The 24,437-nt window shown below is 45.3% G+C and overlaps 1 protein-coding gene across 3 annotated transcripts in view; it reads right to left on the reverse strand.

Annotated features, from left to right (window-relative positions):
• Positions 1 to 15,754: 15,754 nt before the first annotated feature.
• The window catches only part of SOBP (sine oculis binding protein homolog), a 112,041-nt gene continuing 103,358 nt past the window's right edge, over positions 15,755 to 24,437 (reverse strand). For all 3 annotated transcript variants that reach the window (XM_065735435.1, XM_065735425.1, XM_065735444.1), the window contains one exon: positions 15,755 to 17,886. The gene's annotated coding sequence lies outside the window, so the exon portion shown is untranslated. The remainder of the gene's footprint in view (positions 17,887 to 24,437) is intronic.

Below are 24,437 nucleotides of genomic sequence, written 5' to 3' on the forward strand. Positions count from 1 at the left end.
CCCAAACCTCATGTGACCTATGCTCAAGTGATTCAAATAGTCACAAGGATGACCGCAAAAGTGCTGGTCCACCAGAACTGCCAAGGTCTGGTCAGTCTCAGGTCCCAAGCCTGAAGACAGGGAGAATGATCTGGGGGAATAGGAAGAGGAAGCTTTGGGCAGGCAGCATTGGCTGGATATGCCCAGAGCTGAAGGGAAGGATGCAGCAAAAAACACTAGAGTGAAAATGAGCTGGGTTGCTTTAAAGAAAAAAATATAATAATATTTGCTCATTGATTCAAAAAATTCAGCGTCCACCATTTCTAAGGTTGCAATAGCTGAGCTTGCTTTTATTAAATTTTGCTTTCTTGAATTATCACCTCTGCCTGTATGCTGCCATTTCAAAAAGAGCTGAACCTTTTCTTTCCCTCTCTATTTTCTTGCTCCAACTTTCCAAAAAAAACCCCTTTCACCTTCATGTAGAGAGGAGGCCTGGAAAATTTCAGCCTTCTAGGTGAAACTTTTGGATAGCCACATGCAAGTGAAAACAGGGAGATATAACCTAATGGAAACACTTTGGCAGCCTCCGTTGTGGCTGTCACTAACACTCCGGCCCTAATGAAAACTTTCCTGAAGAAAGGTTGGTGTGGAAACATTAACCCAAAGAAGGCCTTTCCTGACCTTCACACTGTTTAATGGGGGGCAGAGTCCTCCAAGACAGCATGTGGAGCATCCTGGAAACGCTGGCACCCCTGCAGCTGGCTCCAACTCTGTTGCTGGTGGCTTCAGACTGGTGGAAGGATGCACAGCCACCCAACCAGGCCTTCATGGACACAGTTAATCTGCTCAAATCAGGCTTGCTCCAACATACCCCATGTTGGAAGAGGCTTACGTATGTGCAAGAGAAAGTTATTTCTATCAATGGTTTGTTTAGTCCAGGCAGGGAAGCAACCCATCTATTACGATTTGCCCAAGACAAGTGCGTTTCTGGTTTGCAGGCAGTCTGGTCTGGTGTTCCCCAAGTACCATCAGTGTTGTACTGGACAGCTTCCCTGGACCTGCCATCCCATCACATGCCAAGTTTCCATGGAAAGGATACTCGGCCTCGCCTGGCAGGAGCCAGAAAAGCTGCACACCGAGCTGCTGGACTTCCAGCAGGGCCAGAGGCCCAGACAAATAACACCATCCTGCAGCTCCATCTCCCTCAGCTGCCAGGTTGTCCTCCCTCACGGGGCAGCAACCAGCAAAATTAAGGGCGTTAGACACAAAAGCAGGTTCCCAGCCAAGGGGGCAAGGCCCCAGCAAGGCTTCTCATGGCTTTCCCGCAGATAGAGCTGCCCCAGACAAGCAAAATGAGTTGCCCCATCTCCAGGATGGATGGAGAAAGCTTCAGTGCCCCTTGGTGAGCTGATGGCCACAAAAAGCAATGTGCTTGCTTGAGTTGGCGAGCTGGCATTTCTGTAAAAGATTTGTCAACAGTGTTAGCTCGTTTGCAACATGCAGAGCCAAAATTTTCATCATATATATATATTTTTTAATCATTTCTTTCTTACAATGTGTCTAATTATTTTATAATAGGTGTGATTTCAAGAAAGGCTTGAGGACTGTGATTCTGAAAGAACTGGCACACTTCCCTGCTAGTAAAGGGCCAGAGAGGTGAAAGGCCACTGTCATCAACACTTAAGTAACAGGTTTAGCTGCCTCAAAAACGTGCTGAGCATCCTTCCCTCTCACAAGATCCCTTCTCCATCCACACATTGCACAGGGCCCTGCTGCCAGACTTCAAAGACTGCAGCAGGAAACCTGTGGTGTAGGCATGTCAGCGCTGTCACAGCAAAAGCAGATACCCTGAGTCCATACCAAGTCTTGTTTTCCAGAGGTTTTTGGCCAACTTCGGGGACCACATATCCACACAACATGGAACAGCAAAAGTGATTCTGTTCTGCTTGCATTCAGAGTCTTCACAGTATGAAATTTTGTGGGACTTTTCTGGGACAAAAGGGCTCAATGGCAGGCACAGAGCAATCTGTACAAACACCACTGCCTCAAGGCAGCCACCAAGGTCAAAGCAAAAGCAGATCTGGTTTTCTGAAACAGGTGCCCTTTTCTCTCTGGCCCAGGAATGGTGCATACAGTCCCAGACTCTGACAGTGAGAAGCAGAGCAGATAGAAATACTATTCTTTTGACCATGGTCAACTCTGTGGTCTGAGCTTGTATCATTTGTGCAAATAGTGTGCGTACAACTGTGTAACTTTCGTAGCTCTATAAACAGTTGAGTATAGATCTATATACATAGATACTTTTTTTGGAGTCTACCAATCAAGAGCAAGCTGGATTTGTGATGACAGTTGATTGTTTTTCTCTGGAAGTGCAATTGTTCATCGATTTGGAAGACAGCAGTAAAAAACAACGACCCTCTCCCATCACAGGAAGGTTTCTGTCCCCACAGACAGTTGATTTTGCGTACAATGTAATAAGGCATAGGGAATTAAGGAGTAAAGGATCCTCTAACAGCAAATGCACCAGGGGTAGAGAGTTTCTATTGCATCAGAATCTGTCTGCTGCTTCTTCCCCCTCACTGCGCTTTTCAGCCTCCCTACTTCCTACAAATCCCTGCCTCCCCCAGAATGGACAAAAAGCATGACCTTTGCAGAGCTGTTCCGAGCTAGAAGCTTCCAGGAGGAGCTAGGAGCAAGCAACTGGAGCTGCTGGCAGAGGGTAATTTAAAATGATAATAAAATGCAGTGGCTACTGTTTAACAACTCTGTCTTTGATTTAGATTACACTGATGTTAAAAACAGGAACATCAAAAATGGAGCGTCCTTGGGAAAATATTACATATAAACACAAAGGATATTAAAGGATCAGTTCAAAGCATCTCTCCGATAGAGGTTTCAGGTCATTCACGGGCTTAGATATATGAAGCAATGGAAAGAACAGATACTGTAATTGCTGGGATGTACAGATACGCATATGTTCCAACCTTCGCTTCAGAGCAATAAATCTTTCTTAGACAGATAAATCTTCAGTTGATAAGAGAAGACTTTTGCAGGTGGTTCCTGTAAAGAAAATGTCCTTTCATGTTAATGAGCCTTAATAGTGAATAGTTCCATTGATTTTGGTGGGTTTACTTGCAGAAATGAAGACGGTAGCATTTCTTTGGAGGAAATCTGACCAGGATACATTCTGTCATCACATTTCAGGCACATTTTCAATGATGCTTAGTAACTTTTCCAACTGAGGGTCCAATGTGTTGCCTTTTTATCATTAAACCACTGATCTATAGCAGTCATTATTTTTCTCTGGAATAGTCCTCCATACATTTACTGCCGGCAGGTAAGGTATGATGGTTTTACTACCACACAAGGGAGTAATTGTGCCACTACCATTCTGTACTGATGGGTTAAAAATAAGTATACAAGGCTCACAAAAATGCCAAAAAAAATTGAATGTAAGTACCTTCAGGGTTTACTACTGTGTAGTTAAAGGACTTGATGAATCTCATTTTAACTCATGCAAGTGGTTGTCTTACCCATAGCAGAGCTGCCTAGAACTTCCAAGTCCATTTCAAACCATAACATCTCTCTGATTGGCACTTACTGGGAGCATCACAGGAAGGGGCAAAAAACCATGAATATATCCAAATGTTTTGCCACTCACTACCAACTAACAGCTGGCCTGTGCTCTGGAAAACATAACTCTGAATGTCCTTCCCTGCGTAAACATATGTCATCCTTTTAGAAATTCTTCTGGCTCCAAAGGCAATGGTTTCCTCAGGTCAGTATCCAAAGCTAAAACAAGCTTGTGATGTTCTTTAATTTTTTTTCTCTATTGGGCAGGGTATGCAGCAATATTTATTTCACCTACCCATCCTTGCCACCGTTCTGATCTTCCTTCGCTCTTCAAACCAGCATCTCAGCCTTCCACATCTCCCTTCTCACAGAAGCCTGTCCATGTTTCTATCACTTTTGTTACCTATTCTGTTATCCATTTATTCCTCCCAGAGTTACGGTCAGGTAAGCAGCTGTAGCTCAACAACAGAATGGGAATACTCCTTCCTCACAGTACTCTTGTCAGTCTACATGTAGAGAAAGGCATTTATCTCATGCTGCGCCAAGGAGCTCCTGGGAGCCAGGAATGCCTTTCATGCTGTTTGGACAGCCCTGTGACCCTAAGAGGCTTTGTCATCAGCAGAGGTTACTTAAGCAAAGTGAATAACTAACCATTAATCATCTGAGTAAGTCTAACCAAACTCCGTGGCTTGTAGGATTGACTCCTTTTGCTCTGAAAAACTTTCTCCAATTAAATAGTATTTCAAAAGAAGCTGTGGGATTTGGGTCATTACATGTGACAGTTCTTCAGGGTTCTGAGGAAAGGGCCAGAGGGATTGGTCCCTCCTCTCACGAAAGCAATGAAGTGACTCCCCTGGAAACCACTCCTTTTAGTGCCCTATTAGTATTCTGACATATCGTTCATCCTATTAAAAATTATCTTGTCACCTGTGCCTTTACTAACTGTCATTGCACAGATGGGACATTAGCAGGCAATTCATTAGCTCTGCCCTGTTTGAAGCTATTTCACAGCTGCTGAGGAAGGGTGTGTTCTGGTCTTGCCCTATAAACATAAAGATGCATGCACCTTTGCATTATGTGACCCATGGGTCGCAGCACTATATTGCTTAGGATACTCCCCAAATCAATATCAGACACATTTCTTCCCTTCATCAGAAAATGGTGAAAAAAGCAGTGAAGCTAACAGCTTTGTCAGGGACACAGGAAAGACTGAGATGAGGTTTGGCAAAGTGTTTTGAAGAAACAACATTGCTGCTCTTCATCTCACATCTTTCTTGGAGATTTTTTTGGCAAGGGTTGCTGGTGAAAAAAGAAAAAAAAAGACGTACAGAACTCCTCTATCTGAGCTACTGGCAGTCCCTTTTCATGAAATAGCTATTTTTCCCCCTCAAGGATAATGGAAGGATAATGGTTGTTTTTATTTAGTTAATTAATTTCAATCAGTTGAATTAACAGTAAAAAATCATTAGATGTAATCAGTTTCATGTCACTGGTATTTAAAGCAAGCATACTGGGAAAGATATGGAAACTTCATAGCAGTTTTTAAAATGAAATCCCAAAGAATTATGTGGGACTGCTGATTAAAGGTCTAGGCTCCCTTTGTGATGTTATTAAAGCTTCAGAAATAACTGGTTTTTAATTTTTCAGTTCATGTTTCAGTTACTCTTTGGACATTAAGTAATACTCAGTTTACTTTTATTTTCTTTCCAGTTGTTTCCTACATTCAATTTACATTAATTCTGATCCTAAAATGAAATCTGTACTTTTTGTTCCTCTTTTTAAGTTTGTGGTGTCTTGTACGCTCTGGCTGACCCACGCTGTGCAACAAGAAGGCATATTTATAAATCCTTCTTTGTTGTTTATTTGGTTTCTATGGTATATATTCTGCAGGAAATCTGCATATGTCTTTTTATTTTGGAAAAGGAAATTTCATTAGAGGGGCCTTCTGTGTGCGTAAATACTTTAGAGAACAGAGTAGAAGAAATTACATAGAAGTCAAATGCAGTGTCAAATTGAAACTCCTGGTAATCCTACTGCTAACAGCTATGTGCCCCCACCGGCCACCCCCCCATCACAAAGCGATGTCTCTGCTCTCTCGGTGCCAGAAGCACATGGGAGAAGCAGCCTTCATCCTTTGGTCTTCGAGCATAAAACAAAAGGAGAAGCATGGAGAAATCATCTTGAAATTATGATTAACAGATTAACAGATCTAATTCAAGAAATCTTCACTGTATTCACTGATGGACGCACTGGGTCAGTTAACATCTGCTTCCTTGATAATGCACTGTTACCCAGGGCCTGCATTTCTCGTCGCGGATAAAGCATTTGCTGAGGCACTCAGCCCATCACAGCCCAGTGAAGGGGCAGCCCCAGGTTTAACCACAGCAGTGGTAAATGTCAATCTGAAATGAACTCTAGAGTTCATAAGAAGAACAGCTAAGAAAGCTGTTTCCTGCTCTTTACCTAGGGAACAAGGAACAGTGCTCTGGGACCTGGCTTCCCGCTAAATATCATAAATAACTACACACAGCAGGGAAAAAAAAAGCAAGCTTCTTCATTTATTTCCATGAGTTAGGCACATACTTCAGGAATAAGTGAATCATTCTGTTGCTTCCTGTCTCCTACCAATAAAAGGGGAATTATTTTAAGCATTATGTATGCTGATCTACAACAGAACCACTCAATTCTTATGAAGAGCAGCTGGGTAAATTTAGCAAAGTCCACCAGCACAGTGATCCCAGGTGTGCTGGAGCTGCCAGACCTGAGGGCTGCTTCCCAGCAGGGCATCACAGCTCAGAGAGCAGAAGGTGGGGGATTGCTCACAGGAACGTGAGGGAGGACCTTGGTGAGATCATTTATTTAGAGATGAAACGTGCTGCTTGAGCAGCCCAGCAAGAAATCCACCTGTTTGCAGTGTGTAAAACCCTGCAGCTCCATGATGTGGCAGAGGTACATTGAATGTGACCCAATGAATCCACAGGGTAAATAATTCCACAGATCCCAGAGGCCTGCAGCAGCATTTCTGTTCCTAACTCATACAGATTCGGCCCCGCCCAATATTTAGGTGCCTAATTCTTAACAAAATACTTATCTCCCCTCAAGTCTCCATTGATGATTGCAGAGCAACGCACCCGCTATGAATCCACCCCAAGCACATAACGCCTAAAGGTCACAAGAGTCCTGCAGGGCCCAGGACATCACCCAGTGCGATCCCCTGAGGATTTGCACAGGCAACCCGAGCCCGTTGATCACACCACCACAGGGTGAGGCTCACTGACCCCACCGCAGCCTTGCAGGGCGTCCGCTCCCCAACTGCCGCACCGCGGCAGCGCACCCCACAGAGCGCGCCTGGCGCGTCCCGCGGTGACCACCTGCCCGGCCCGCGGCTGACACCTTGTGGCTGCCAGGCAGCGCTCCCGCCTTTAGCGGGCGAGGCAAGCCGGCGGCGTGGTCCGGCTTCGGGCTTGGCGGAGCGAGATCCGCGGCCAGCGAAGACCCTGCCCTGCGCGGCCCCTCGCACCGCCCTCCCGGGGCAGCCGTCTGCCCGAGGCCGGCGGCTCCGCGGGCTTACCGCGAGGTGGCGCCATAGTGCGGGCGGCGCGGAGCCCCGAGCGGAGCCCCCCGAACGAAGGGACCGGCCCGGGGGAGGTGTTCCCGGGTTGGGGGGTTGGGGGGGTGGGGGGTTTGCCCCGTCCGGCGGCCCCCTTGCGAGTGTGGGTAGGCTGAGCCGGCGTGTGGGCTCGTCTCTCTGGGATGAAAATGCGGTGTGCAGAAAGTCCGTGATAAGTGTCCTGCTCCAGGCTCTGGTCGCTGCCCCTGCTAAGTGGTGGCCGTTCCCCTGTGTCCCACCACGCTGCGACTCACAGGCTCCGTCTGTCTTGGTTGACAGCGGGCATGGCACACACGGACTGAATTTGTACTAGCAGAGACGCTGAAACGTTAGAGGCCTCTCTGCCAGTGGTGTGTTTAAAACTATATTTTCCCTTTGCCTTTTTTTTTTTTTTCTTTTGTACCACACCTTGTTGGTGTGATGGCAAGGCATCCAGAAAGGCGTGGAGATGTCAGGGTGCCTGCCTCAAATTTTATCTGCATCCGTCATGTTAGGGTCAGAAAGCCCAAAGTTCAGCTTTTTTGGCAGAGAGATAACGTGTGTTTGAACAAAAGAGTCCAGCTGAGGGCTGGCTGTGCCATCTTCCGTCTGTGTGACCCCTGCCATGAGCTGCCGGTCTCCCTTTGCATCATTATTTACCAGAAGCAGCTGTGATTTTAAAGACACAGATCTCTGTGGTGCCACATTTACCACAGCAGCCCTGCTCCCCGTTTTGCATTCCTGGCTGTGGCAGCCAGGGTGGGCCTGACACACGGAGGGGGCATGGCAAGATGAGGTGAAGTCACCAAGGGCCTCATCTGACTTTGCTCATGTGGTGTTTCATTAAAGGACTTTGCACACATCGAAATGATGGAGCAGAGGCCAGCGTGTTGGCTCCATGGGCTAATTAGTCTCTCAGACCTTCTGCTCCTCTGGAAGTCCCAGCCCTGCTGGGCAGGACGGGGCTTTGCGCAGCTCGTGTCGAGTGGCCAGGTTCCACATCTGCGGTGCTGGTATTTCACTGGTCTGCAGGGCTCTCATTTGGCCTATAAACTGCAAACATCTGCTGGGGTTATGGTCGGCTTGTTGGCTGATTTCAGCAGGGGTGGTGACCTGCTGTACTGCTCCATCAGTTCTGGAAGAGCAAACTGGAGGCAAATGTGGAGGAGTCTGAGAGAGCAGGAAAATCACTCACCCGGTCCAAAATAAAAACTAGGCGAAGAAAAAGGGCTGCAGAAATAGTAAGATGCTGCAGCTTGGTATCCCAGCATCCCTGGCGTTTCCCACACGTTCTCTCCCTTGACGGCTCAATATTATTTTTTAATGCATGTTGACAATTGAGCAGGATACTTTATCAACCCAATAAGAAAAACAAAAATCTAAAGTCACTTAAGAGGAAGTAAATTACGAGAAGCAAATGTGCCTCATGCCTACACTGATAAAGTACACTTAATTTGATTTAGTCGGGGAACAGTTTATTTTAAAGTGATATAATAGCAATTAATTCGCCATAATAGCCCTAATCACAATGACGTATTCTGCTATTAATGCAGATGTCATGTGCATCTCAGAGACACGTCACCGCAGTTTGGCAGGCACTATAAAAGAAAACTGTGCTCTCCATCACAGAGCAACCCCAGCATGCTTTTGCTCTCTTTACTTTAGACTGATAGAGATGTACATGAAGGCAGGACTGGACTGTCAGACCATCAGTATTCACCCTTGTTTCTGTATGAAGTCCCTGCCTCCATCCTGTTTCCCTCCCCTACCAGGGCAGGCCATCAATGACTCTGGATTTGCTCTAGCTGAGAGCAAATCTGGCCTTTCTTCAGTGAAATATGCACTGTTCTTCCCGTATAAATTTGGTTTAGATGCAGTCGTTGAGGTGAACAACTGCAGAAGATACTTATCCTGCCAGTTATTCTATAGTCTCGCTGAGCATTTATTTCCAGGGCAAGCAGGGCAGTACATGCCGAGAAGGAGTGATGGAGCACAGCTCTATGAAAATAATACATTATGCCTGACCTGGGTCCATTTCTACTTGCAGAACAGTCTCTTTGTTCAGGAATTTTGTCCGTTTGGGATTATTCAACAAATGGAAGTCTTTTGTAGCACTATCCTGTAAACTACAGAGGGGTTTAAAAAGTAAACAAATACAAGAGAAGACTGGTGCTGGTCCTCAGTGCCTGATAATTTCTCATGAGCATGGATGGCAGAAGAAAGATCTCTTTTCCTGTGATTAAAGATCCTGCCTATTGAAGGCTGTCACTCACTGACCCGCGTTGTAACAAAACATGTAATGAAGCCTCCCTTTGGGTTTGTGTACCTGTAAAAAGCCACGGCAACCCAGAGTACAGCTCACAGCAACAGGGCCGCATTCTGAACCCCTGCCCGTGAGCTGGGTGTGCTCGTCGAGGGCATACACACACAGTCAGTGTGCCCAGCTGCCCATGAGGGCCAGTCCCTTGGCACTTCTGCTGCATGGAGAAAACACCTCTGTGAGAACCAGCCGGCCGGCCTCTGAGCTTAATGGAGGGTGGAAGGAGTGATTTTTTTTAATCAACGGTTGTAAGTCTTGGAGTGGGGATAAAATTTTCCATTAAGTTCTGTATGATGGAAAGGTTATCACTGTCTATCGAATTTTCCTGGATTTTCCTGTGAGAGCAAACGTGTCTGAGTGATAGTGCGTGGCTATCAGGCACAAGGAAAATTATCTAATTTATAGCCAGTATTGAGAAAGCCACCAGAAGCAGAATAAAATAGTTCTCCATATGGTATCGTAAAGCTTCCAAAAGCTATAGTTAAAGAAAACAACAATGCTGGCGGATAAAGTCTTCTTTTGTGTATAAAGTAAGGGGTTACAGCAACAAGGCTGGTAGCAACCAACAGGAAGGAGAGACGTCTTTGATTGTCCTATATGAATTTATAGCTTTTATGCAGAGGATTACAAGCATTAGATGCATCTTTGTGCTAACAGGGCTCATGTTTTGAAGTACAAGAAAACTCTACAGTTACGTTCTGTGGAGGCTTCGGGACACAGTTTGCCAAATGGAAAAACATTTGGAGGTTTGGAAAAATCTTGCACATAAATTACTAAAGGCACGAAGCGCCTGAAAGATGGATGAAATCAGAAGCCAAGGAAAAGCAGCACGTGTGCCAAGGAACAAAAAAAAACATGTAATGATTTCTTTTAATGACTCTCCTGCAAAATGGAGAGCAAGCTTCCAGGGCATGTCATATTCTCATAAAAGCAGCTTGCCTGGGTGATGAGAAATACCCTGTAAGTGGTCAGACCAAGACCCAATTTTTCATCCTTTCTGCACGTAGCTCTCCATTGATTATGTTAAGTGCTACCCACTGGTTAAAAACACAGAAAGCTCATTGTCTCTGCCTGTGGCAAAGGGCAGCTACACACTTGTTAATTTCCTGATTTATGACACCTTATAGAAGGAACTGAAAGTGGGCACATGGCGGCAGGGTTGGGGGGAGTAGAACACTATTAAAACGGAGGGAGATCAGGAAGTTTGTGATAAAGAAAAGGCAGGCTCTCGTCTGACATGTAATCTCTCTTTTGGCGTGGAGTAAACCTGCTCCTTCAAGGCTATGCCATCAGCAGGGTCTGGCTCAAGTTTCACCACTAAATCTGAGTCAACAATCTCTAATCTGGACACTGGGCTTGGGATCCAGGCTCAAGTTGCAGTTGGAAGCAGACAACAGGGACATGGGAAGGTGGGGGCCGAGGGGAGTGGGTAGAGGAGGAAAAAGACAATCTTTGTTTCTCATTTGATTGTCCACACAAGGCTGAACTGAGGCCATGTGTCATACATATATATTTTTTGGTCATCTCCCAGATAAAACGTTGCACCTCTCTGGCCTTGAAATTGCCTTCCTGACACTTATATTAAGTACAGAAGATATATGTCCAAGAATCAGGGACGTAAGTTTGTGGAGCAGCTCAGATTTGGAGTTCTTTTCATCTTTCTGACATGTGATACCGTGACATAAGCTGCCTGCAGTGGGGTTGCTATGCAGATATACAATTTCTGAAAAGTTACACCAGGAAAACTAAAACCTACCGATGGATTTAGCATCTCACAAAGAAGCAGGGTAAAATGTGCAGCAGTTAGACTAAAAAGCTAAAAAAAATAAATAAATAAAAGAAGGTGAATTGAACTTTCATGAAAACAATCTCCCTAAAAAAAGGATCAATAAGTATAAAAGTATCTTATTGCATTCTTAGCCTTTGGGCTAATCCAGCTACTGTATATAATAAAGGAGACACTGTGTGCTTAATGGCAGGAACAGAAAGAAGGGGGAAATACTTGGGTACTACTCCCCCTAATTCTGTCCTCTTCCCCCTCTTTGTTGCGGCCTCGCAATGATTTTATTTTGAAAAATAAAGACTAGAATAAAAAATATGTTGTCTGAGGCTTCAAGCCAAAAATGTGCCAGCACTTTCCCTTCCCACCCCCCCACACCCCCCCTCACCCAAGCTCCTTAGGCCAAAAGCCTTAACAAAAGCTGTTTTCTGTTTGGAAGATCTCTGGGCCCTTCGCTCTCTTTCCTAACCTCTAACACAGGAAATGATTTTATAATTCACGTTATTAAGGAATTCGACTCACACTCCCCCCCCTCCTGCCCTGCTCCCTGGATGCTGACCGACAAGAAACCTGTGGCCTGGCACCCGGCCTTGCCGACCCCCTTGTGTCAGCTCCTCTACCTGACCCTGTCGTAAATCAGCCCCTCAGACCTCTGCGGCAGGCAGGCAGCAGCCAGTGTTCCCCAACCTCCAGAGGCACTTGTTTATGCTTGAGCCTACAAGGATACCTGTAAGCTAGATAGATGGATGCTCTCAGACCCCCCCTCTCCCCCCCCAGGGGATTACATCTCATGTATGTAGCAATGCCTGTCAAGGGATGTTGTGACACAGGCCGTGCTAGCAGGTGATGAATCAGTCTCTTGGTACCTCCATCCCAGTGCTGATGGGGTGATGCTGGTACAGTCTGGGGACTGTGTATCCTGAGAGCAGAAGCAGTGGTACCAAGACCGAACGGTACGCTGGTGGGTGGACTGAGGTGCTTACACAGAGAAACGTGCATGCAAAATGTCAGGCTTTTTGACGTGCCTTCTCTGCATACCTTATCATAGAATCACAGAATCATTAAGTTGGAAAAGACCCCAATCCATTCCCACCATGCCCACAAATCACTCCCCTCGGTGCTACATCTACATGTTTCTTGAATTTCAGGCACAGAGACTCCACCACCTTCCTGGGCAGCCTGTCCCGATACATTACTACTCTTTTGGAGAATAATTTTTTTCCTAATACACAACCTAAACCTTCCCTAGCACAACTTGAGGCCATTGCCTCTCGTTCTAAATCTTGAAGTGGTCCCATCATCCCCTGTGCTTCAAGGCCCTTGGCTGGCTGGGAAGGGCTCCCTTTGCTCTGCAGTCAGCATTTCCTGCAGCAGCTCTGAAACCCTTCTGGGAGCAGGTGTTCTTGTTGCAGGAGTAAGCCTATAACACCAGCCTGAGGACTGTACTCACTCACTCTGGTCCAGCAAATGCCAGGTCTGTGTCTCCTCCACAAGGCATGAAGAATTCTGCTCCTTTTGGCACAACTCACATCTCAGTGAGAAGCTGGGGAAGATTGTATCTCATCAGTCCTGGCCTGGAGCAACCAGGACAGCCGAGAATCGTTCTCAAGCCCTTGCTTTGTGTGAGCCTCTGTGGGCTTGATCCTGCAGAAGGAGAATGGAAGAGGACATCTAGGAGTCTCCCAGTCCCTCCACAAGGTGTCTAACCAAAAAGCTTTTCTGGAAAAGAAGATAGAATTGCTTCTCCTTTTACTGAAGAGGTCCAGCAAAGTCTTTCAAAGGAGAAGCAAGGCTGTGAGGAGACTATATTGGTGAGCCCCACATAGGGAGCATGGTGACTATGAGAGCCACGTGTCTGGGCATTCCAGGTAGGCAGGTGCAACTTTTAAATACCTACATTATTTGTAAGGAAAGGTCCTGGTCAGTGGACCTGGCTTTGTCTCTCAGTGTTGTATTTCAGAAGAGCAGCAGGTGAAGCAGCTTTGACAGTCACCTGCTCCAGCCAATAGGTAATGGTAGAGACACCATGGAACAGCTTCAGGAAAAGAGGCAGTCAGCAGCCTCAGTTCTTCTTTGCACGGCGGCTCAGTCAGTTCCTCAGTGTCATGGAAGTGATCCTGAACACTGAGTTGGGTTTGGATGGGAGTGAAAGGCAAAGCAATTCAACGACTGTTTCTTTTCTGAATTAAACCTGTGTAAATCCAGAGTGACTCTGGGGGAATCACCCTGCATCGGCGTGGGCAAATGGGTTCTGTTTTTGACCACTGCGTGTTTGTCATAGTTGTTATTAAATGATGCCTTTCCATATTCCAGGCCTATTTTTAAAACAAAGGCAATGAAGTTAGAGCATCCAGTTCTATATATGGACACTCCGAATGGCACTGAAATGCCTCATGCATGCGTTTGGCTGAGTGTTGATTTAGGTGTCCAAATATGGACCTCAGAATGGGATATCTCACTTGGATAAGCATCCTTGCAAATTTGGCGTGTGGTGCTTATTTGAACAAAGCAAACTTATTTCCATCATTTAGCACAAAAAGAAAAAAGAAAAAAAGCACTAAATCCTTTCATTTTATGGACCTTCTTATTTATGGAATCGAACTAACCAAATGACAAAGTGTGTAGCAGTTCTGGAAAAAAAAAAAAGGCCCTCAGATCCATCTAGGACAACATCAGGTAATAATGCAGAGTGTTTGCAGCATGCAGACCCCTCTTATAGCAAGGGCAAGGCTTGGTGACAGCAAGAATTCAGTGCCAGCAAACTCCCCCTCTGCCTGGAGTGTGATGGGGTGCACACGGGGCCGAATTGAGGGTCTTGAGGCAAAGCCACTTCTGCTTGTGAGCATGGCCTCTGCGGCTCCCGATAGCACATGTGCATGGCTGCTGCAGGCAGAACCTTCCTGTGCATCTCCCAGTGCATCAGGATTTTCTTTGTCTGCCTCCTTGATGGTAAATTCTCCAGGACAGGGCTTGGCTTGGTTATTATGAGTTAGTCCATAATAAATAACGTCAGTGGTGAGCAAGAGTCATTCTGCAGCCCTTTGCTGGGCTCCTGTTAATTGCAAAGGACCTTCTAACGTCCTTTGTGTAATTCCATTCATTTTGTTGGCATTATACAAGGGGTGGATTTGGCCTAAAAAATAGAGCAGGTTTCTTTTGCATAATGTATCATACCATTTGGTCTACATTTCGCTGAAGGTTTATGTGTGCTTGGAGATTTCTCCACAGATACGCAGCTGTAGATATTTTTAAAATAGCAAACAATGAACCAATTCAACTGTCTCTGTCAGTTGTTCATATTCTGAATTTTGAGGGGGGGGGGGGGGAAAGCATAACACGGGAAAATTCTCAGGAAAGCTAAGGTAAGTTTATGAGCCCTTGAAAAACCCCGAACCAACTTCAGCCCGGCTCCCTTTCTGCACCTTTGCCATCCTGATTCCGTTTGTGGAAAAAGCAGCTCGCAGGAGAAAGATTTCTCTGAAGAGTCTGTCATTTTTTAAGAGTAAAAGTGTGTGCTAACAATTCTGGACCACTGACAAAAGCAAAATCAATACATGCGGCCTTGATTTTATAGCCAAGTTCAGATGAATAAATAGAGATGTAGCAAGCTGCATAGTAGGGAGACAAGCTCTGCTCTGCATGTCCTTCCAAGCAGCGTGCCTCTGCTGCTGTTGTTTTCCTTACATGACTGGTTAATGAAATCAAGTCAGAAGTTACAAAGCTCACCGGACGTTTCAGCTCCCTCTGTCAGCAGCATCAGCCAAGAGCTGGGAAGCAAACACCCTTCTGTGAGACAGCTCAAGGCCCACAAGCGTGTTTCTGTTGCCGAGCTGGGGGCATTTGGGAGAAGTTTGGTTCTTGAAAGAGCCCAGGCTTGATTTCAGGAGGAGCTCATGCATTGAAAAACCACATCCTTCCAAAAGGCATGCGGAGCACACGTTGCACACGGGCCTCAAATGCATGGGCATGAGCACGCTGTGCTCACACAGATCCCCTGCAAGGGAACAAAGCTGCAGCCAGAGCATCTGTACAGTGCTCTTTCATAGAGTCAGGGCCTGAATCTTATGCAGACTGAGGTGTTGTGTTTTTCCCCCATACCTTGGATACTGCAGAGGCTGAGATATGATGGAGGCTCAAAAATGGAAGGGACATGACATAGACATGGCCTCCACGATCACTTATAATCACAGAATGGCTTGGGTTGGAAGGGACCTTAAAGCCCACTCAGGCCCAACCCCATGCTGCAGGCACCCCCCCAGCTCAGCTGCCCAGGCCCCTTCCAACCTGGCCTTGAGTGCCTCCAGGGATGGGGCACCCACAGCTTCTCTGGGCAGCTGTGCCAGCACCTCACTGCCCTGAGTAAAGAATTTCCTCCTGAAATGTAACCTAAATTTCCCCTCTTACAGTTTAAAGCCATTCCCATTTTACTGTTACTAACAGACCGTGTCAAAAGCCTATCTCCCTCCTGTTTGTAAGTTCCTTTTAGGTACTGGAGGGGCCAGCATGAGGTCTCCCCACTGTCTGCTGCAGGCTGAACAAGCCCAGCTCCCTCAGCCTTTCTTCACAGGCACGTTTCTCAAGCTTCAGAGTGACCAGGCAGGTAAAGGAGTGAATAACTGCATGCACAAAAAGAAAATAATAATAATAATAAAACAACAGCACGTTTAAGTGCATTTTTTTTTTCTTGGAGATTTATTTTCTTTTAATAAATCTGACACCAGTCAGGGAGAGAGAAAAGTGTTGCAAGCCCAAAAGGAAAGCAGAGCACACGGAGGGTGCTTTAGGTTCTTGCTGTCTTGAAGATGTTTCATCGGTGTCTCTTGGAGCTCTCTCCCTTGGCTCAGGAGCTGTTGGATCCCCCCCTGCCCTTTTCTCTTTTCTTTTTTTCTTTTTTTTTGTTTTTTTTTTTGTGTGTGTTTTTTTTTTTTTTTAAAAAGCGAGCTTGCTCGCCCGGTGTGTTTTCCAAGCTTTCACAGCTCTAATAAATAAGGAGCACCTGTAAAACAGTAGCTTGACTTAAGTGAATCTGTACAAAGGAAAATATAGAAATACAGTATATACATAGTGCTCACAGTGCACCGTCGCTACAAGGCTGTGGCTCAGCTGACTCAGAAACCCCGTTCCCAGCACCACCAACACCATCAGCCCCACTTCTGCCAACTGCACCCACTGCCCCGCAGCAGCCTTATAGAAAAGGTGTGCTCTGAACACTGGAGAGTGAACAATTGCTTTATTCGAGTTAGTAAACAGTTACACTGTATCACAAGGTGATCTGATCTTTTTTTTTTTTAATTTTTTTAGTTTTTGATTTTTTTGTGTGTTTTTTGTTCTTTTTGTGTTTTTTTTCTTTTTCTTTTTCTTTTTCTTTTTTTTTTTTTTTTTGTATTTGTCAGAATGGGATACTCCACGACTCTCTTACCAATTCAGTGCCAGTATAACATGCTCTAGTGTACTTTTGGACTCTTGGCTACGACTGTACAAGTGCACACAAGTAAATTCTACCCTGTTATCCTCCACCCACTGATTGAGGATCGAATTGCACATTTCTCTTAACCATGACAGGAGAAAGCAAACAGTGAAACAGAATCATGAGGGATCTTTCTCACTTTACCCTTGTTTTCATTGGTTTGTCCATACCATTCTAATTATCATGAAAGGGCTATGCATATGGAGAGATTGTCTCACTGCCTTCCTGGATCACTGAAAACCATCAGGGTTGAAATTTCATCCGAGTCTTTCGTGACGCCCAGCAAATATTCCCCTCAGATTATTTTACACCTTGAGGGAATTTTGGTCTTTAGTTCAACACTCTTGCTCTGTTCCCAAATGGGGCGCTATTTAGGGGAATTTAAAGAGAAAGCTGAGAAGAATAAACATTTACTGAGTTCTCTTGGCATTCAGTCTCTGAAAAACCACAGTATAAACTATTCATGCTGCTTCTTACATCTGTCAAATCAAAAATTAAAAGCCATAAAAGTGTAACACTGAAAATATGGCATTAGAAAGGATAAAGGTGGCCTTTGTAAAAATAACAAGGAAAGTATATTAGCCAATAAAATATTCTACCTCTTCATTTAAAAGTGCATCGTGGGTAGGACAGAGATGACTCTGAAGCGTTGCTACTCCAGTATTACCCCTTTCCCCCATCAAAACTTGAATAGGTCCAAAACCATACAATGCAAATCACGATTCTTAGTGTAGCAGCAAAACCACAGCAGTTTTTTGAAGAAAAAAAAAAAAAAAGGAAAAAAAAAATCCATATCACTGTCCAGTCTCAAATATCTGAACTTTGAAGTCAGGGAGGGAAAAAAGTACCTACGTTGGTCCATGTGGTTTTTGAAACCAGGGTGAAAAATCCCCACAGCAAGAAACCAGGAGGAGAAAAGTGTTCCTTGGAGGAGAATAGGGGTGGTCATGGGAATGCTGAGCACACTGTGTGGGTCCATGATGTGCTTGCTGTCTTCTGGGTCAAAGGCACCCGTGGGACTGAGGCTTCCTCAGAGGGGCTTCATGATGGGAAGCTGCTTTATTTGCTTGACTTTTAGCCAGAGGGGTGGTGAGCGGACCAGCTGGTGTCGTTCGGTGGAGCGATGTGGTTTGCTCTGCTCCCTTCCTCCATGCAAGGTACCCTGTCGGCGAGCATTCCTGCAAAGCAGACAAGGAGAGTGTAAACTCCCTGAGCACCCAGACCACTATATCTAGGGTAAGGAGTGACATTTGGGCTTCAGGGCAATGTGCCCAGAGCCTTGTGTGCAGAGAGTGCTGAGGGCAAGAACTAGACCAAGAATTGGGATGCGGCCACTTCCTGAGTACTCTTCATAAAGTACAGGGCTGCTTTCTGTCACTTTTTGGCTTGAAATCTGACTCTGAGATTAACTAAGAAGGGAAGCATAGAAAACAAATTCTGCATCCTCTCTATGAAACCTCCCTCTGCACTTCAGGTATTTTGTCTGTTTCTTAACATGCATCAATGAAAATGACTGTCCATCCCTCACCAGTCAGCCTCAGAGGGCTAAGCAGATTGATAAGCGATTTGGGAAGGATGCTCCCTGGCTCTCAGTGCATTCTGTGTGGAGCAGTCAGCTGGCTTTGTGCAGCCTGTTCGTTTTCCCCCACTGCAGATAGGCTCCATGTAACAGAGCTCAGGCTGGAGAAGTATCTTCCCCGGAGATTGGTTCCCATGACAGTCATTGTGTTTGATGAATGCATCTTCGTAGCAATCAAGTAACAGAATAAAAATCCATATCAGACATAGCATGCAAAGTTTTATAAAGAACAGAATAAGTACTGATCATCATCGCTTCATGGTCAGATGTTCTACGCCTTGTGCCAACACCAATGTGCACGGCCAGCACAATGAAGTCAGCTGTTTGTATTTCCCCCCCCAGAACAAATGACTTTTTAAGAACAACATAAGCTCGTCACTCCAGCTGAACTCGCACCCAACACTCGGTAAACATTGCTGATCAGATAGAAAAATTGCATTGGCTATGAAGGACAAAGTTCTGAAATTATACACCAACAGAGTTGAGCTTATATGAGCCTGAGGTGGACACACTGGGATACACCTGCTTTTCAGTGCCAAACTGTGTTGGCTCAGGGCTGGAAGACCACCCAGAAGCCAGAGGTGGGCTATGGTCCCAGTCCTAGGACACAGAGTGGAGAAGATGACAGAAAAAGAGCAAGCAGGAAGGCTGCCCACTGAAGGCTGCAGTTAGGGGGAAGGAGAGTAGCTCCACTGAATGATGATCCAGTTCAGATGGGCAACTTTGAAGGTTCACCTGTGTGGGTTTGAAATGCCATCAGGGTAGACGAGAGCTGTGCTCATGCCCTGGCAGGGACAGCAGCCACGAAGAGCAGCTCCTATTGTGCCCTAACTCCTCAGATGGCCATGCCATTGATGTGGTTTTGGATTGTGCGCATTCACAGAGGTGTTTTGTGGGTTTTTTTTCATGGTTGCTTCCCTGTCATTCTGTGCTCCATTGAATGTTTCTGTCTCCAGATTCACATTATATTGTTCAGGAAAAAATAGATGCTGGGTGGGGAAGGGCAAGGCAGCCGTTGATGTGGGATGGCGTGGCAGAGTTTTAGTCATTTAGCTCAGTACTTAATTCACCCAGACAATGAATGTTGATGTGCTAGAGGAGGCCTAGCTCATCTGGGACATGCATGGCCCTGGAGAAAAGGCAGTGCAATTCTTTTCTCAGGGAAACTGCTCTGAAAATAAACCACAAGAGCGCATCTAAAGTCAGCGTGGGAGCAAGCTCAGCCATAGAATCACTGTGGAGTCATCTGTTACTTGTAATAATACTGTAATTCATCCTATTTTTTTCTTTCAGCTATTCTTAAAGCTTCTTCATTAAAACCTTCCCCTTCGAATACTTGTTGATTTATCTTCCCATGAAGGGAGGCCATATTGCAAGAGTCAGGGGAGGCCTTCAGCATAAATGGGATAACGAGTTGGCTCCTTCTGCACCATCCCTTGATTTTGAGGGTGGTGTTTTCCTTCTGCTCTGCTCTTGCAAGCTATGGATCCTCCTTCACTTTAGGTCAGATACACAACTTGGGCTCTACCACTCACTGGAACATCCCCTAATCATCAGGTCTGTATTTTCCTAGGCATAACAGCTGTCACTAGGAACTCATGCTCAAGCATTTTGGATTTCCATTCCTTGTTCTCCTCACCCAGAGCAGGTGCTGCCTTAGGTACTCCAAAACATGCCTGGAAGAACCTCTCTATCAACCAGCCAAGGGGGACAGAGAGAGAGACTTGACTGGGAGGCTAACCTGAGTTGAGTTCCCCGTGTTTCATTATCAACACTGTCATCTTCCCCTGATCTTGTCATCCTTCCATACCATCCACTTATACCACTTCCTACTTTTTACAGCAGCAATTTCCCCACATCCTCTGTAAATTTCATATAATTTTACACCATTTCAAATAAGTTTATCATCTTTTAACCTTTTGTATAACAAATGTTCAGGCAGTTCATGCCTTCATTTTCACTTTGAACTAAGGATGAAACCCGTGCCAGCTACATCCTTCTGCCCGGACGTACTGCACCATCATTCTCTGGGCTTTTGCTCTGGTTCAAACCTGGGGGCATTTTGAAGTACGTAGGCATGTCAAGCAAAGCAGAAAATGCCATCCATGACAGCTCTGGAATTCTAATCTCAGCCATTGCATGTACAATCTCTGGAACACCACAGAGAGGTGTAGGGGCCAGATCCTGCTATACGTTGCATAATTAGGTATATCTCCACAGTAGCAAGGCAGTCCATTGTCCACAGTGAGTGCAGCACCAGCCTATTTGGCAGACTTCTAAAAACTGACAGAACAGTTCAGAGTTTGCTTCACCCCACCGGTGCTTCAAGTACAGATCTGGCAGAAGTTATCATATCACAGAATCATAGAATCACATAATCATAGAACAGAATCATAGAATCTGGGTTGGAAAAGATCTCCAAGATCATCAAGTTCCAATCCCCATGCCACAGGCAGGGTTGTCAGCTGCTATATCAAGTACTAGATCAGATTGCCCAGGGCCCCATTCAACCTGGACTTAAACACCTACAGGAATGGGGCGTCCACAACCTCTCTGGGCAATGTGTTCCAGCACCTCATCATTCTCTCAGTAAAAAATTTCACCCTGATATCTAATCTAAATTTCCCTTGCTTTAGTTTAAAACCATTCCCCTTGTCCAATCACTGTATACCCATGTGAAAAGTTGACTTCCCCTTAATGACTTTCCATCAAAAAAAAAAAAGAAGTCTGATCTTCAGCTAATGCTCCCATTCTGCACTGGGATAAAGCTGAAACTTTTCAAAGATATTTTTGTAAATAAACAAACAAAACAAAACATAAAAAATAAAATAAAAAAAATAAAAACATCTATAATCCCTGGGGAGGTGATGGAACAGCTTATTCTGGATGTCATCTCCACATCTCCAAGCAAGTGGAAGAGAAGGTTATCAGGAATAATCCACACAGGTTTCCCAAGGATAAATGATGCTTGACCAATGAGGTAGCCTTCTACGCTGTCATCACTGACTGGGTAGATGAGGAGAGAGCATTATGTGTTGTGTACCTGGACTTTAGCAAGGCTTTTGTCACTCTCTCACATAACATCCCCATAAGGTAAACTCAGGATGCATGGGGTAAATAAGTGGATGGTGAGGTGGGTTGAGAACTGGCTGACTGGCAGAGCTCAGAGGGTTGTGATCAGTGGTGCAGAGTCTAGTTGTGCTAGGCCTGTAGCTAGTGGTGTTCCCCAGAGGTCAGTACTGGGTCAAGTCTTGTTCAACATCTTCATTAGTGACCTGGATACAGGGATAGAATGCACGCTCAGAAGTTTGCTGATGATACAAAGCTGGGAGGGGTGGCTGACACACCAGGAAGCTGTGCTGCCATTCAGTGAGACCTGGGCAGGCTGGAGAGATGGGCAGAGGAAACTGATGAGGCTCACTGAGGGCGAGTACAGGATCCTACACATGGAGAGGAACAACTGCATGTGTCAGTGCAGGTTAGAAGCGGACCTGCTGGAAAAGGCTCTGCGGAGAAGGACCTGGGTGTCCTGGTCAACAACAGGTTGACCATGAGCCAGCAGTGTGCCCTTGTGACCAAGAAGGCCAATAGGATCCTGGGGGTTGAGGGAGGTGATCCTCACCGTGTACTCTGCCCTGGTGAGGACACATCTGGAGTAGTGTCCAGTTCTGGGCTCTCCAGTTCAAGAAAGACAGGGAACTTCTGAAGAGAGTCCAGCCAAAGGCCACAAAGATGATGAAGGGTCTGGAGCACCTTCCTGTGAGGAAAGGCTGAGAGACGTGGGACTCTTCAGCCTGAAGAAGACTGGAAGGGGAGATCTTGTCAGTGTTTATTAACATCTGAAGGGAGGATGTCAAGAAGATAGGGCCAGGTTCTTTTCCGCGATGTTCTTGTTCTGTCACTGTGCTCAGCAACAGAACAGGGGGTAACACAGGCACAATCTGGAACACAGCAAGTTCCATACAAACATGAGAAGAAACTTCCTTACTTTGATGATGACACAGCACTGGAGCAAGCTGCCCAGAGAGGCTGTGGAGTCTCCTTCCCTGGAAATAGTCAAAATCTGTCTGGATGCTTTCCTGTGTAACCTATTGCAAGGAATCTGCTTTAGGTGGGGGTTGGACACGATGATCTCCAGAGGTCCCTTCCAACACCTACAATCCTGTGTTCCTGTGATCTTCCCTGTTTTCTATGTGCCCTCCATCTCCAAGAAAACAGAAATAATATCTTCACCACCAAAATAACTGGTCCAGCAATAACTGCTGAACTGCTTCAAGTAAAACCAAAGTGGCATGTTAATTGAACTTTGAAAGTTAGGGTCAGAATTCAAATCTTCAGTGACCTCATCATGTAACTTTTATTTATGCTAGCCTTCAAGCATCTCTCAGTTGCAGAATTCCTGTGGTAAAGAGTATTTTTCCCCTTTGGATAAGAAACTTAGAAGTGGCAGCACAAGTGGTTCATGAAAGCTTGTAAATATTTGGAGTGCAAGCAGGCAGCAGATCGCAATGACACAAAGTTTTGCATTTTGCCATGTGGGCTCCAAATAAATAGCTGAAAATTGCTCTAACCATAGGTTTAAATATCAGTTGACTAATGATGGGATGCAGACCTATCCAGAGAGGCTGCAACTCAATAGTAGTTTTATTCTGCACTACCCATTCCCTACAACACTTTTTTCTTTTTTGGAATTGTATGCTTCCATAGGAGCTGATTACATTACACAGCCTGAAAGACCAAAAGCAAGGCTGGAAGAGGGAGTGCAGCAGAGGCTAGGGATGTCCTCTCAACAAACACACTCAGCCTCTTTGCCCCTGGATAATTTGTTGTTGTAGGTTGGCTTGAATTTAGGACAGTAATGTTTCAGAAACACTTGAAAAAGCAAGCTAGCTGCAGAGAGGATATCGTTACAAATTGAGACACATGTTGTACAGGAATGCCATTCTTTTCAAATACCAAAATTGTGTCTGGGGAAGTAAAACTATGCAAATGAGTCAGAGACAGAACCTCATTCTGTAATGTGCCGAGAGCCTTCAGCTTTCATTAGAAGCTCCAAGAGCTAAGCATGTACAGTACTTCAAAGGATCAAACCCAGACATTTAATTAGCTGTAATTGTCATGGAAGAAGTGAATGCAGAATATGTGAGAGTTTTGTAAAATGCTGGAGTTTGATTCATATCTCTCACGAGATGGTCACATACACTTCCAAACACAATCCCTGGTCCCAGGAGTGAAATGCATCTTCTTATCAAAAAGTGTAAGCAAGGTAAGGTTATGGCTCAGGTGCAACTGGGCTGTGAGGCCTTGATTGATGGAGGTATCCAGCAACGTACTGAACTCCTCTGTTTTGCTGTAGGAAACCTAAGAATTAGATGGGGAGGAACTCAGAAGGTAATGTGGAAACAAAAAATTATTCAGAAAATCTTGCTTGGCATAGCCTTGATTTCCTCCTGATTTCTTGCTCAAACAGCTTTGCTTCTGCTTTACTTGATTCTCCCATAGATTTTTGAACAGGAATTCTCATTTTCTTCAGTTCTGTCATTCACTGCTTGATTTTGCCCAGATCTTTTGCAGCCACCATCCCTTTTCTTCTTCCTGACCCACTTTCAGGTATTGCTCTTAACACTGAGAAACAGTTTACAAGCTCCTCACAAGTCTTGAGAGTTCACCACTCAGCTCGGAAGCTGGCCATGGTTGTCTCAGGATCAAGCCTCACAGAGGCAATTGAGTGCTTAACTCTTTATCAGATGACCAGGACCTTGTCCTTAGAACATAAAAGTAATTACTGGATCTGATTATATTTTTACAAAGATGGCTGTCTGCTTAACTCTGATCTTCGTTGTTGTACACTCTGTATTTAACCATGAGTTGTGCTTTTTCCCCCATAAATTTTATGTGCACCACTGGCTGTGGTAGTTCAACAGCATGAGAACACACTGATGGAGGGCCCAAGCTTCTCCCTTCACCTATTATGCATTTCATAGTTTCAAATGCAGCCAAATCTGCAGCCACAATATAAGGACATAAAACTACCATCAGAGAATGTTCAGAGGAGGGCTATGAAGATGGTAAAGGATCTAGAGGGCAAGGTGTGTGAGGAGCAGCTGAGGTCCCTTGGTGTGTTCAATGCAGAGCAGAGGAGCTGAGGGG

This window comes from Cyrtonyx montezumae, unplaced genomic scaffold (genome assembly GCF_038088225.1).
Source record: "Cyrtonyx montezumae isolate F1298 unplaced genomic scaffold, pur_monq_1.0 scaffold_0, whole genome shotgun sequence".
Lineage (NCBI taxonomy): Eukaryota > Metazoa > Chordata > Aves > Galliformes > Odontophoridae > Cyrtonyx > Cyrtonyx montezumae.